General features: G+C 36.3%; 1 protein-coding gene across 6 annotated transcripts in view; it reads left to right on the plus strand.

Annotated features, from left to right (window-relative positions):
* PTPRA (protein tyrosine phosphatase receptor type A) overlaps positions 1 to 15301 on the plus strand; it is a 128777-nt gene that overhangs the window by 20884 nt on the left and 92592 nt on the right. The gene's annotated exons all lie outside the window — the stretch shown is intronic.

The following is a 15301-nucleotide window of genomic DNA, read 5'->3' on the forward strand; positions in this document are numbered from 1 at the left end:
GTTAGGTATTACCAGGTTGCTAAACAAAACTTCAGTAATTTAACTCAAGATTTTTATGTCTAATTTAAACATCAGGACTATAACAGAATTATTAATATGTAGTCCTTTCTAAGAATATTTTAAAACAGTACTAATTATAATTTAAGCATTTTATTTGTTTTTGTTTTTAGTTTTATGAATTCAAAATGTTAAAAGTTGTAGATACACTAGGCTTTGTTTGGCACAGTAAAAGTCTACTCACTAATGAAATGAAAATATGAAATGATGTGCTCTTTAAAATATGTTGTGGCCCTGGCTGGTGTGGTTTAATTGGTTAGAGTGTCATCCTGTAACCGAAGAGTTGGGGATTCAATTCCTGGTCAGGTCACATACCTAGGTTTTGGGTTTGATCACCAGTATGGCCATATACCCAGTCCGGGCATGTATGGTAGGCAACCAATCGATGTTTCTCATACCGATTTTTCTCACTCTCCCTTCCTCTCTGTCTAAAAGTAATTAAAAAAAAAAAAAAAGTCCTTGGGTGAGGATAAAAAAATAAAATACAGTAAAATTAAATAAAATATAAAATAGTAAAATATTTTGTAGATTCCGAACCTGCATTGGTTCAAATCCCATCTCTGCTACTTATTAGAGATGCAACATTGGGCAAGTTATTTAACCCTTCTGTGCCTCAGTTACCTTATCTGCAAAATGATGGATAATACCATCCACTTCATGGGGCTGTGGTGAGGAGTAAAGGAGCTAAATTCTTTAATACACCTAACTTCTGGGAGTCACTCAGCAAATGTTGGCTATTTTATTTATATACAAGAAATAGAATTATTGATGAGGTTGTAAAGGCTGAAAAATAAATTTAGAGGTCTGTACTGAACTCACAAAAGACCTTTTAAGGAAGGAAGGTTTTTATATATATTTTTTAATCCTCACTCAAGGACATTTTTTCACTGCTTTTAGTGAAAGAGGAAGGTAGAGAAGAGCTAGAGAGAGAGACATCGATGTGACCAAAAAAGCATAGGTTGCCTCCCTTACATGCCTGGCCTGAGACTAAACCTACAACCTAGGTATGTGTCCTGGCTGGGAATGAAACCAGCAACCCCCGAGTCCATGGGATGATGCTCCAACCAGCCGAGCCACACCGGCCAGAGCAAGGAAGGAAGATATTTTTGACATGCATTATTTTTTAGGTTAACAGGGGTGGGGGATTTAGAAATCGCCGATCAGCCCCAAATGAACAAACCACCTGTTTTCTTGTCCCTTATAAATATTTAGTATTTGCTTTACATACACTTAATTAAACTCTATACATTGTGTTAAATGATACACCAGCAGAATTTTAAATTTTAAAAAATGATGTGGTTAGAGAGAGCACAAAAAAACTTAAGAAATATGCAAGACTAATATGAAGAAAATGATAAGGCTTTACTGAAGGATTTTTAAAAAGATATAAATAAATTAGATATTTATGCTACAAACCTTAATGTGAAAGGCTTAAATATTATAAATTTATTGTATAGATGTCAGTGTCCCCTAAATTATTCTACGGACTTAATACAGATTGTTTTGTAAGCACAGTGGGGTGTACCTTTTTGAGAGCTTGACAAGTTGCACATGCAGTTCATTTGAAAGAGTAAATTTATAGTTGAGAAAATTTTAAAAAGGGACAATAATTGGAGGGTAGTAGAAGTGGAGAAGGTATATGATAACTTGACTATACAGATAGTAAAATATATCAGAAAGTTAAAGGTATTTAAGACAGGTTGGCATTCATGTTAGAATTGACAGGCAAGTATTTTGAGCAGAATAGTAAGTTTCCAAAACAGATCTGGACATGTGAGGGAGTTTAGAATGTGATAAAAAATAACATTTAAAAATCAGGGAGTAAAGGGAGTATACTTAACCAAATTACTGAAGTAACCACATTCTTTATCCTTTCTATAGAATATACTGAAAGATTCTTAAAATAAGAAGCAATGCATGGCTGGTAGACTACTCTATAAACCTTGCCTTCTGCAATCTCTAGTTGAATTTTATTCTTGAGGTGTCAGTATGCTTCAAACCTACTTATGCCAGTTATACTTACTGTAATTTTGTAACCTCATTACATATTATATAAACTAATGAAATATGAGTACAAAAATAGTTATTTCTAAGAATGTTAAGTTGAATATCTTGAAAGAATTGGATAAACACCTCCCCTCCTCTCCTTACTGTCTTATTGTGAGCATGATTACTTTGAAAGGTTATGGAGGAAATCAGTATTAATGATTTTGATGCTCAATTGTCTCACAGTCATCTAAGTTCTTGCTCTACTTTAAAGAAACTGAAATTTGAAATCACAGGTATGTATTATAGATATGATGTATGCAAGAATAAACATGTGAAACATTATTTAGCACATCCGTACTCAAAGATGAGGCCTTGGCTTTCTGTCAAAATATTACCAGATGAATGCATATAAATATTTGCTTTAAGTAGAAGTCAGATATATGTTATATATATATTTTTTGATTACCTTATTTACTGTACCTTTTCTGTACTGAGCCCATGTCCAATTTGTTGGGTAAAAGTTTTTTTTACCTATCCCTGGAGGAAATAAAGGATATGTTTTTATATGCTTATGTTAAGGAAAACCTTTCTCCAAAGGAGAGTCATCAGGCATTTTCTGTAAAGGGCTAGAAAGTAAATAATTTAGGCTTTGCAGGCTAGAAAACAAAATTGAGGCTATTATGTAGATACTTTATAACAAGAGAAAACACAAATTCTTACAAATTTCTTATTGATGAAATTCAAATATAATAATATTTTGTTAATATTAAATTAATAATGAATTGCCATTATGTATACCTTTTGGTAATATAAGTATACTAATGAGAAAAATGGAATTCTTTTTTAAGCTGATACATTTTGCTTAGTAGGAGTTCAGAGTCAGTGTTTCCTATTATCAAAAATGGTTTAAAATGTTTATTAATGTGATCTGTAATGAGATTTTACATATTTCATCTTTGAAAATGTCTACACAAATGTACAGCCAAATACTAATATCAGCCCACAAGCATATGATTTTAATTGAGCATATTAATAACTTGAAAAAACATGTATAGAATTATATTAGATTTTTCTTTTAATATTTGCCTTTTAACATATCATTACATGCAGATTAAGTACTTTCAGTTGAAGGTTAGGTGGAAGCTCCATATTTGCACTATTAAATTGATTTTGAAATAGAGAAATTTTCTTTGCACTTGCATTCAAGTCCTAAAAATGCTTGTAGAACTGTAGTTTGAGCTAAGAAAATACAGGGTAGGGCAAAAGTAGGTTTACAGTTGTGAGTTAATGAAACAGTGTTTATTCTTATATTATTATTATTGTATTATTCTCTATATGAACAACTGTAAACCTACTTTTGCCCCATCCTGTATATCCCCTGAAAATTTGTTTGGGAATCGAGATCTCACTTCCTGTGTGAATTTTTGACAGCACAGGAAGTGTATAAATCACCTTGACATTGCTGATGATTCAAGCATTAGTTTTTGTCTAAATGATGTAATTGCAGTTTCAGATTCGCATGTAAGTGCTGTTTGGCTCTGTAATTTTCAGTTGAATTTATTAAATATAAAATCTACAGTATAAGATAAGTTTCAGAACTATTCATTGTTGGATAGCAATGGCCAAAAGAGGTCTTACTCTTTTGAAAAATTTCAATCTCAACCCTGGGCTTTAAAAAAATAAATCACATAGTCTGGTTTCTCTTCAGATCCTATAAGTCTTTTACCTTTTACTAAAATATAAAAATTAAAAAATCACAAGAAAACTTTTTACCACTGCTCAGCTGTCAAGCTGTTCGTTGTGTAATCAGGCAAGTCAGATTATTCAGCTTTTATATATGACGATGGTTAAGTCCGGACAGGGAATGAAGTTCATCAACATTGTTGGTTTAAAGCACATGATAAATTCAAGTATGTTCCAGAGTACTTGCTGATGAAAAATATAAGTAAGCCCTTTTCTACTTCATACATACTTTTATCATCAATTATATTAACACACTTCAGCAGATTCTACTTTAAGTTGTACTGAATTAGTTTATTTTCTCAACTTCTGGTTTGTAATTCATTTTAAACTTGGCATTCACTCCCTGAATAAACAACTAAGCAGTATTGGTAACATATGTCAGCTCATCAAGAGACAGAGAAATCTATTTGAAACCATTTTTCTCGTGTTTTGTATCCCTGAATGGACTAGAGAGAAGATTAGTTCTTTTCCTTTTTTGCCTCAGCTATCTATACATGTTCTGTTCAGAAGACAGAACATGTGAAGTATAGGCTCCATCAGAGTTCTTGGCTTTTGTTTGTTCTTGGGTTGTTTTCAGGGACAACCTAGTGGGCACTCCTAGCATTGATGCCATGTTAACTTCAAATTTGAGGGTTTAATTTTTCAAATGAGATAGAATTTTGTCTGTTCCATTAGGCATCTTATAAATGATAATTGAATTTAAGAATTTGGAATTGCTTTTTAATTTAATTTTTGTTTTTTTAAATAGCTATTAATAGAAGAAATGTGGTGGAAAGATTTTTCTTTTTAAAAATTTACTTTTAGAGAGAGGGAAAAGGAAGGAGGGAAACATCAGTGTGTGAGAGAAACATTGATAAGTTTCCTCTCGCACACCCCCAACCAAGGAAACCTGGCCCACAGCCCACCCTGACTGGGAACTGAACTGGCAACCTTTGAGTCTGCAGGCTAGTGCTCAATCCACTGAGCCGCACCAGCCAGGGCTGAAGGGGTTTTTCTCAATTCTCTTTGAAAATAGTTCTGCCTTTGGTAGGATTCTAGATTTTTCTAGATTTGTTAAATGTTTCTAAAGATGGTTGGCATATGTGTTAACTTCATGGGTACAGTTTTTTTCTAGTTTTGAATTAAGTCAGTCATAAACAAAAGAAAACCTGGTGGGTGAGTGATTGGTATTGCATTTGCTCAAGGCGTCAGGTTACCAAGGTGTATCACCAGGGATGAGAATTCTACTTTGCGTTTGTTTTCCAATCAAGAGTGGTTGAATTTGATGTGCATGAAACATGTTGTTTTTCCTTTTCTGTAGTCTCTATAGATGATACCATTAAACTAGACTTTGGCTTTTAGAGCTCGGTTTAAAGTAATGGAGTGATTGGGTAAGTGATAATTAACTATATTTCATGTAGACAAGGAATAATAATATACTTTTCCTGAAATAAACTGATCTGATCAAGAGGAACCTTGTCTTGAGCATGGCAGGAAATAAACATGTAACACCAATTATATACAGTTTAGCAACTATTACTGGGGGAAGATGAGTAAAAATGAAGTGTAAATTGTAAGAAGTTTGGGAGAAAGTGACTTTGTGGTCTAACTTTGTGAGAGCTAGAGGTGGGGATGTTGGGTAGACATGTTCACATCCCTAGATTTTAGAAAAACATACTTCAGTAAGTAGAGAAGACACGGGTATGAATCAATAGCAATGGTATACCGAAAGGGAAATCAGTTTAAAGAAAAACAAAAACTGCTATCAACCAAAGATAGGTGGTTGCTTCTAATAGATATTAAGACTTAAGAAATCAGAAGAGTTTGGAAAGCTATATGGGACCATTAGTCTATCAACAAGTATAGAAAAAATAAAATAATACTACTTGTTTTACAATCTAATTAGTATTAAAACATTTTTATGAAAAAGCTTTTGAATCTTTTATGACTTCTGTTCTCTAGAACTGCACTGTCCAGTATGATCATCATTAGCCTCATGTGCTGTTGTATTGGACAGTATGAATGTAGAACATTTCAACATCACAGAAATTTCTATTGGCCAGTGGGAAAATTTGATACATTATTATAAAATCTAGTAAAAGTAAGTAGGGGTAATGGAGTACTTTTTATCCAGAAATTTTGCTAAGGAAGAATTAGGTATTTATAATACTGAAACATTGGTATTTTGTTGTTGTTGTATTTGCATGTGCTTTATTTTGAACTAATTTAAAATTTATAAATAAGTTGCAATAATAGAACAAAAAGCTTTTCCCCTCCCGGGACCATTTGAAAGTTAGTTGCTCACTCAGATGGCCACCAGCCCTGAATACTTCAGTGTGTATTTTCTACAAGCAGGGATATTCTCCTATGTAACCACAATACACCCATTAAAATCAGGAACTTACAATGATACAGTAGTACCAGCTAATCCTCAGATCCCATTCACGTTTTACCAGTTGTCCCAATTATATCCTCTGCAACAGAAGGATCCAGTTTAGAATCACACGTTGCATTTAGTTGTTGCACCTGTCTTTGACTTGATCATTTTGATACTTTTAAAGAATGTAGACTAATTATTTTGAGAACTGTTCCTCAATTTGGGCCTGATATTTCTTCATAGTTAGATTCAGAATATGCATTTTGTCAGGAGTACCACATAAATTGTACTATATTCTTATCCTAGCCTGTCAGAAGTACACAATTTCTCTCTGTCCCATTTCTGTGTGTTAGTTAGCCTTGATCACTTGATTAAGATGGTGTCGGCCAGTTTTCTCTACTGTAAATTTATCTATTTTATCCATTTGTAGTCAGTTTTTATGAGAAAGAAGCACTTTGTGACCATGTAAATATCATTTCTTGTCACATTTTGACCCATGAGTTTTAGCATCATTGATATTTCTTTGCTGTATTATTGCTGCAGTTGTTGCCAAATGATTTTTCTGGTTTCATCATTTCTGCCACATTTCATCAGTTGACATACCTTTGTAAGGAAAAGCTTTGTTTTTTCCTTGTTTATTTTATTATATTTATTAATAGGATATATGGATTCCTACTTTAGTCAATGGGTTAGTTGTTATCTGTTAATATAATTTGTTATTTGATGTGGAATTTGTCCCAGATTTGCCCAGTGGAAGCTGTTGACTTTAAGCTGGCTCCTGTATCCTTTTGGCATGTCCTATCATTCTTTGATCTCATCCCTTCCTTACTTTCTGATGGAACAAGATGTTTCAGTCCCTTCCTGTTTTTCTGCCCCAGCCCTGATAACAGTCCTTCACCAAGGAGCCCTAGTTCCTTTCATTGGAGAATGTATTTAGAAACCAAGACTGGATGCTATGCATGATTGTTCTACTGGGGTATCACTGCTCCTATGCACTCTCAGTGAGTGTGCACATACACAGACATATATACACTTACAAATGCACGCATGTCTGTATTTCTTTCTCTTTAAAATGCTGAGTTTACACTGATGCCTGAGTCCAGTCAAATACCTCAGTGTTCATTTTATTTTTCTTCCTTTCATATTTGTAGCTCCTGCCTCTCTGATGGAGAAACGTGGCTCTTATAATTCTTAATATATTTACTTAGTTGATCAAAAGCCCCTCTGATGTACCCAGTCTGTTTTTCCTTATGAGACCATGTGTATGCCAATCTTGTTCAGCGCCACCTAATGGTATTTAGGCTGAATTACTTGGGAAGAAAGGAAGTACACAAGGACCATCATTATTTGCAGATTCCATATTTGCAGATTCACCTACTTGCTAAAATTTATTTGTAACCCCCAAATTAGTACTCTCTTTCATGGTCATTCATATACATTTGCAGAGGGATGAAAATTTTTTATGATTTAACACATATATTCCTAGCTGAGGTCAACAAGGTGATGCTTTGCCTTCTTATTTCAACTCTCATACTATAAAACAGGAGTCCTTTTCACAGCCTGTTTGTTGCCATGTGTTTTAGACTTATTTTGTGCTGTTTATTGGTGATTTCATTGTTTAAAATGGCCCCAAAGCATAGGGCTGAAGTGCTGTTTAGTGTATATTAGTTCAAGAAGTCTGTGATGTATGCCTTATGGAAAAAATGCATGTTAAATAAGCTTTGTTCAGTCATAAGTTACAATGCTGTTGGCCATAAGTTCAGTGGTAATGAATCAACAATATAATACATCTAGAAAAAGAAGAGGAAATTTGCCAGTCTGTACATGGTTGCTCCAGAAAGTGACATCTATAGTATATGGTGAATCTGTAGAAAAGAGGAAAAAGTGGATAAGTTTGTGGATTTGTGAGATAATGAACAGAAAAAAAGCATAGTGGACAGCATTGTTGGCCACAACAAGAATTGTTGAGTGTTTTTGTCATAAAAGGGTGTTGGATTTTATTAAATGCTTTTTCTTCGTTGAGATGATCATATGTTTGCCCCCCTTTATTAATATGGCATATAACATCAATACATATAGTTTTAAATAGCAACTAATTAGCTGTTAGCTTCTCTTTTATTCCACTTTTTGCATTGTATTTAGGGTTTATTATGAATGACTGTTCAGCAAGATTGTATTGTGGCCATGTCTTCAGGATATGGTATGAGATTATCTTTTTAAAAATCAATTTTATTGAGGTGTAACCAGTCTTCTTACAATAAAATGTACCCATTATCCATATATAGTTGGGTAAATTTTGCTGAATTTATATACTTGAGTAACCATCACCACAGGCAAGATATGTAACATTCCCTTAATTCCAAAATGTTTCTTCCCTGTGCCCTTCCCAGTCATATTCCTCCACCCCCTTCTTGTTGTCTGGTTGTTCCCTTATGTTCTAAATCATTGATTTGATTCTTGGCTTCATCCATTCTACTGTTGTTTCCCTGTAAATTCTTCTTTATTTTAATCAGTGTATCCTTCATTTTGTACTTGATTTTTTTTTTATACTGTCGAGGTCCTCACGAAGTTCCTTGAGCATCCTGTCATCCTTATAACCAGTGTTTTGAACTCTGTATCTGACAGATTGCTTATCTCCATTTTGTTTAGCTCTTTTTCTGGAGTTTTGTTCTATTCTTTCATTTGGGCTATTCTTTTTTTGTCTCCTCATTTTGGCAGCCTCCCTGTGATTGTTTCTATGTTAGGAAGAGCTGCCTTGGCTCCCTGTCTTGGTAGTGTGTCCTAAGGTAGCAGGTGTCCTGTAGGGTCCAGTGGCACAGCCTCCCCTATTACCCAAGCGGGATACTCAAAGTGGAGCCTTTGTGTGGGCTGAGTATACCCTCCTGTTGTAGTTGAGGCTTGATTGCTGTTGACAGGTCAGTGGGCGAGATTCATCCAGGCCAGTCAGCTGCAAGAAATGCTGTGACTGCTGACCACCAACCTCTGCCTCCATGGAGGCACAGCTTTGTAGAGGCAGGGTGGTGTGCTCTGATGTGTCTGTCACTCTCCACTTGGGTGCCCAGTCTCTGGGGTTTCCCGGCTGGTGAAGGCCAAGGTCAGCCTCCACCTGTGTTCTGCCCAGGGCCATCCTCCCAGAGCTTCAAAGCTATCTGAGATGGCTATTACTTGTGCTGGGCTTGGAGATTCCCAGGTGAAGCCAAGCTGTGAATCTAGGCTGATGGCTGCTAGTGCCAGTAGCTTGGCCGCTTAGCAAGAGGTACAGGAGCTGGGGCCTCATTGAAGCTGGCTGTTGCTTGTTTGAGAGGATTTAGGAAGTTGTGAAGCATCAGCCCAGACCAGCCATTCATATGGAAAAGCAGGTTGGGTAGGACCATAAGATGGGTGGGATGAAGTCTTAGGGAATCTCAAGGGCGGGGCAAACTGTGTTAGCTAGGTTGAGAGAGTCTCAGATAAGACACCAGCCTGCTGGCTCTGTGGCTCTGAAGGGAGGGTTGTGAAAAAAGACAGTGGCCTCTGCCAGACAATTCAGTTTCTCCTTGGATGCCACTGGTGCTTTTCAAGCTGCTACCCCAGTGCTGGAGCTCAGAGGGAGTCAGTCTGTGTATTCCGTGTGTGGGTTCTGTAAGAGGAACTGCTTGGCACTCCCAGCAGTTTCTTCCACCTACTCAATTCCCATTGGTTTTGCAGCTAGAAGTTATGGGGACTTATCCTTCTGGCACTGGAACCCTGGGCTGGGAGGCCTGGTGTCGGGCTTGGACTCCTCACTCCCGAGATATCCCTCCCGAATTTTTATCCACCACATGTGGATGTGGGACCAGTCCGTTCCGCGTCTTTGCCCTTCTACCACTCTGGATGGATGTGGTTTCTTTAATTCTGTAGTTGTTAGATTTCCATTCAACTCAATTTCTGAATGGTTCTGAGTGATGGTTGTTCTATATTTTAGTTGTAATTTTGATGTGGTTTCCCAAGAAGGCGAGCTGTGTTTACTTATGCCGCCATCTTGACTGGAAGTCTAGAGGTCTTTTTTTGTTTTTTAATGATGTCTCTCAAAGAGCAGAAAGTTGTAATTTTGATGGAGTCTAAATTATCACTTTTAAAGAATAGTTTATGCTTTTTGTGTTCAATCTAAGAAGTCTGTCCGTCCTTGGATAGACAGAATCCTAAGGTGACTCTTGATAACCTAACCCACACTCTTATAAAATTGCTTTTTTTCTGGGAGTGTGGGTATTCTGTTGTTATGATGAGATGTTACCCTAGTAATTGCCTAGTAGATTACATGGCAAAAGGGAGATTATTCAGATAGGCCTGACCTAATCACATGAGCCCTTAAAATCTGGGGCCAGAAGAAGTAAAAGGATTTGAAACATGAATATTCAGTAAGAGGGAGTTGTTGTTTTTGTTTTTTTTTAATTGCTCACTTAGCAGATGGTGAGACCCCTATGACAAGTATTGTAGATGGCCTTCAACAACTGAGCATGGCTAGGGGATGGGAAGTAGCAAAGAAACGGGGACTTTTAGTCCTGCAGCTGCAAAGAAGTGAATTCTGCCACAACCACCTGAACTTAGAAGAGGATCCTGAGTGCTAGGTAAGAACAGAGCTCTAGGTGCCAAATAGCTTGAGTTTATCCTTGCAAGGCCTTGAGCAGAAAATTCAGCCACTCTCTGCTTCAACTGTGACCTCCAATTGTGGTAATTTGTTATGGACTAATGTAAAATTAATACAATGTATGAAGATTGTAAAGTTTTCTCTTTTATGTGTTCTTACGCTTTTAGCTTTTACATTTAAGTTTGATATCTTTTCAGGTTAATATTTGTGCATGGCATTAGGCTAAGGGTCAAAGTTCATTTTTTTCCATAGCCAGTTATTGAGTTGTTTCAACACTATTTGTGGGAAACGCTGTTATGTTCCCATTAACACAGTTGAGTATGTGTGGTTTTACTTCTATACTCCAGTTTATTATCTTGGCTTATATGTCTGTTCTTATACCCACAGCATACTGTCTTGTTCACTGTCAGGTAGTCTTCCAACTTTCTTTTTCTTTATCAAAATTGTTTTGGATAGTCTGAGTCCTTTGGATTTCTGTGTAAATTTTACAGACAGCTTTATGTCTTTTAGTTCTGCAGTTATTTTTCTGGATCAAGGTATGTTTATTTTTTTGTGTGGCATTTTTCATTCTTCTGATACATTTTCCAGTTTACTAATTCTCTCGTCAGCTGTGTCTTCTCCAGTGCTTAACCCAGCTATAGAATTTTAGATTTCAATGACTGTGTTTTATTCTGGAAGTTCCATTTGGTTGTTCTGCTTCATTTTTTTTTTAAAAAAAAGAGTTTGATGTCTTCCTTACAGTTTTGATGCTCTTATGCTTTTATCTTTAATGATTGTTAAACACACTTATGAGACTGTTCTGTTTTCTGAATTGTGTGCATTTTATGCTGAGAGTTTGACTTTCCCCAGTGGTTTCATTTTTTATCTACTGGAGATGTCCGGGGGCATCACTGTCATGGCCCAGTTTTGTTAATTTCTCATGTTGAGGAGGCTCCTAAATCATAAGATAGAGTAAATAAATTTAGACCTCAAATCCATATGAAGCATATATCTATGGTTTCAAATTCTCAAGGGGAGCCTTTTCCTCCCCTTACCTGTAGCTTAAACAATCAGACAAGCTTTATGGTCGTCTTCTTCATGCAGGTGGATTTTTTTCCCTTGTTTATTTTCATTGAGAGCAGAGGCCTTTGAGGGTCACAGCTTCACAAGAGATCTTAAATCCAGCTCCCCACCTTTCTCAAGAACCTTTTCTACTTTTCTCCTGCTCTCTGTCTCCTTTCCTCCACTTCCATTAGTTATTGAAATGGGGATAATACAAAGGTCAGTACGTACTTCCAGCCCTGGCCTTTGCTTCACTTTTTATTTCCGGCCCTGGCAATTTTCTTTCCTTTCTTGAGAACTTAACTAAGCTTTTCAAAGGATATTACCAGTTATCCAGCATTCCTAGACTTTGGTAGCTGGAGAGTTTTAGTAGATTTTATAGATTGCTCTATTGCAAGATAAAAAGATAAGACTGTACTTTAAAGATTGAGTTTAACTTACAGAAATTGGTTGTCAGTTCAAGTGTAACATTTTTTATATATGCTCTATATGCATTTTTTATTAATTTCTATTTTTAAATGACAGCTCCTTTTCAAAAAAGTGATCAGGAGCCTTATTTTCCAGTGTGTTTCCTACGGAAGTGAAAAGGCAGAAACTTAGTGAGTAGTAGCAAGTCCAGTTGTTGCTATAGTAAACATGGGACTTCCTGGCAATGACTCCATTCACTGTAGGAAATGGAACCATGGTAGTGTCTCTAATTTGCCCCAAGGTTTTGTTTCCCATCTTTGTCATAGGAGTTTCTGCTTAGAAAGGAATTAGCCTTTACATTTTATTTTACTCTTTCAGACAGACAGTGATTGGAAAGTTTCACTGGCTGTGTATATTGCACCATACCTAGGAGTTTTGTAATTGTTTGACAGTTATGATAAATTTCAATCAGGTCTTTGAAACTTTGCATACATTTCCTTCTGGAAGGAAGCCCTTTTCCTCATGTGGCTATTGATGTACATTGTTTATAGGCCCTATTCAACCAGGGGGTGCGAGCATATAGGTTTCAGAATAAGATATGCCTGGATTTGAGTCTTGCCACCAGCCTTTGCCTTTTTGAAATTGTGTTTAATGTGCTATCTACATTTAGTTGCATTGTAAGTACAGCTAGAAAGAGAAATGGATGCAAGTATTGAGAAATAAGGACAATGATTGCTCTCTACTCATCCAGTTACTGACATCCTGTCTAGGGCATTGGTATAATGTGTGAGAACAGGAGAGTGAATTGAACTGTCTCCATAGTTTCCTCTAAAAGTCCTTAATTTAAACTGGTTTGACTTCTGATTAAACGAATGAGGAAGCTGAGCTTATGGAATGTCTGTAAAGTCCACTGCGTGGTCTTTTAGTTCCTAAGTAGTTGGACATGCCCCCTTCCTTTTTTTTAAAGAACTCCAGCAGTTTGTTTATGAGTTACCCCTTGGTGAATTTAGGCACATTGTATACAAATATAACAATTTTTTCCTGCCATAGAATATTTCTTCAGGAGCAAAGTTTAGCACAAAGTCTTTGAATATTTTTTATTATGTATAAGTAATAGATGATAGTTCAGGAATACTTGGATAGTGCAGAGGTCCCAACATTGTTAACATTTTGGTTTATTTACTGGGAGTCTCCCCACACCCCCGCAGTGGTTTTTGTTTCTTCATCAATGTAAATATCCTTAATATATGTGCCAGTTGGGTTCTTCAAAAAGCAGACTGAGATGGAGTAGGAGGGCAAGGGGCTTATTGGTGTGAATGTAAAAGGGACTACAGACCTGGCAAGCTCAGGGGACCACATAGCAGGCTTTACAAACTCAGTGAATGAAAGTAACCACACTGGATGGTCTAATCATAGATTCCTAACTGGGCAGGTCATAGTGGGTGGTCACGTACCAGGCCTATAGCTTCCTTAACAAAGATTGGTCTTTTACGTTAAATGAGTCCTGTCTATTTTTCCTACACATGTAGGATAACTTGCCTTTGAAATATCAGAGTACTTTTCCAGACTCCTCAGAGGCACAACTTGGCACAAGACCATGAAACTCCTCAATGTTGTCTTGTTGCCTACATACCATCTCTTATTTACTGTAAATGTTAAATGTTAACTTTCCTGTACCCACCAATGTAAAAGAAGTATGTATCTCTCCATTTTACTTTTTATCCAGTCCTAGAGATTTTTCCTTGCTTTGTTTTCTCCCAACTTCTTTTGTCGACATTGGGGAGTAATGATTGTGATAAAAAAGGCAAAGTGTAGGATCGGGCATGGGAAGCCCCCAGACTGCAGTGCGTACTTGACAAAGTCTCTGCCAGCCCTGATCACCCAATAGCAGAGTACTTCACTTGGACCGCTGCGTCGCCCAGTCATTGGGCAGTCAATGAATGTCTTTGTATGAAGTTCTTTTTGCTGTATTTAGGATTATTTTTTCTTGTCTAGATTCCCAGAAGTAAAATAAATTGAAATGTGTGAACATTCTGAAGGCCTTTTCTGTTGAAAGGGATTGTTTTTTACGGTGTCAGTGCAGAGTATGAGCAGCCTGTGGCATTAGATCCTTAACAGCATTGGATCTTGTTTTCCTAATCTTGGCCAATTTGTACCTGAAAAATGATGTCTTCTCTCCCCTTTCTAACCCATAGTCTCTTATGGTGTTTAGTGGGCTGTGAATTTAGGGATGTGGTTCTTAATCCTTTGTCCAAAGGTCCAGAAAGATGGGGAAGATAATGATAAGAACTAGAGCTCTAGAATTAGATTGCCCAGTTTCAGGTCCGAGCTCTGCTGTTGACCATTCTAAAAGAGTCTTCTTGTATCAGGTTATTCATTCAAATAATGAAGAGAATGATAATACCTGCTTAATAGGACTATTTTGAGGGTTAAATGAGGTAGACCACATAAAACAGTATGATGTCTGGCCCATTGTGTATGCTTAAAGATTAGTTATTATTTAAATATTTTATTATTTTGGTACTGTAAGAATTAGAATGGAAGAGAACTTTTAATTGAGGCGCTACTCTTTTCCCAAGAGAAAAAAACTGAGGCTTAATGAAGTTTAATACATTTGGTCTAGGTCTCTTAGCTAATGAGTTAGAACTTGCACCTGAAACTGGGTCTTTGCCTAGTACAGTTTTTTTCAACCTTGGCATTTGAGGATAATTCTTTATTATGCAAGGCCTGTCCTGTGATTTGTAAATTAAAACTAGTTGCAGACATTAGTCCCCCTGGGTGGGACCTAATGGTCCATAAACAAACTTGCAGTGGAATGCCATATTTTGCTATGTGTAAATGCCCTCCCGTACGTAATGTATACCCAACGTTTTTGGCCCAAACTTGCAGGAAAAAATCTCTTGTTTTAATTTTTTAACGCAATTTTTTATTTATATTTAGATAATTGATTTTTGTATTATAAAGGAATTTTAGCATTTGCTTTTGAACATAGTACAATAAATTTTATGTAATAATTACAAAACACAAGAATAGAAAGAAGGTATTTTTTGTATTACCTATGTGTAATGCTCATCCTTATTTTTCCTTTAAAAATTTGGGCA

This window comes from Pteronotus mesoamericanus, unplaced genomic scaffold, assembly GCF_021234165.1.
Source record: "Pteronotus mesoamericanus isolate MK-2021 breed Mesoamerican mustached bat unplaced genomic scaffold, CSHL_Meso_final contig_25, whole genome shotgun sequence".
Taxonomy (NCBI): domain Eukaryota; kingdom Metazoa; phylum Chordata; class Mammalia; order Chiroptera; family Mormoopidae; genus Pteronotus; species Pteronotus mesoamericanus.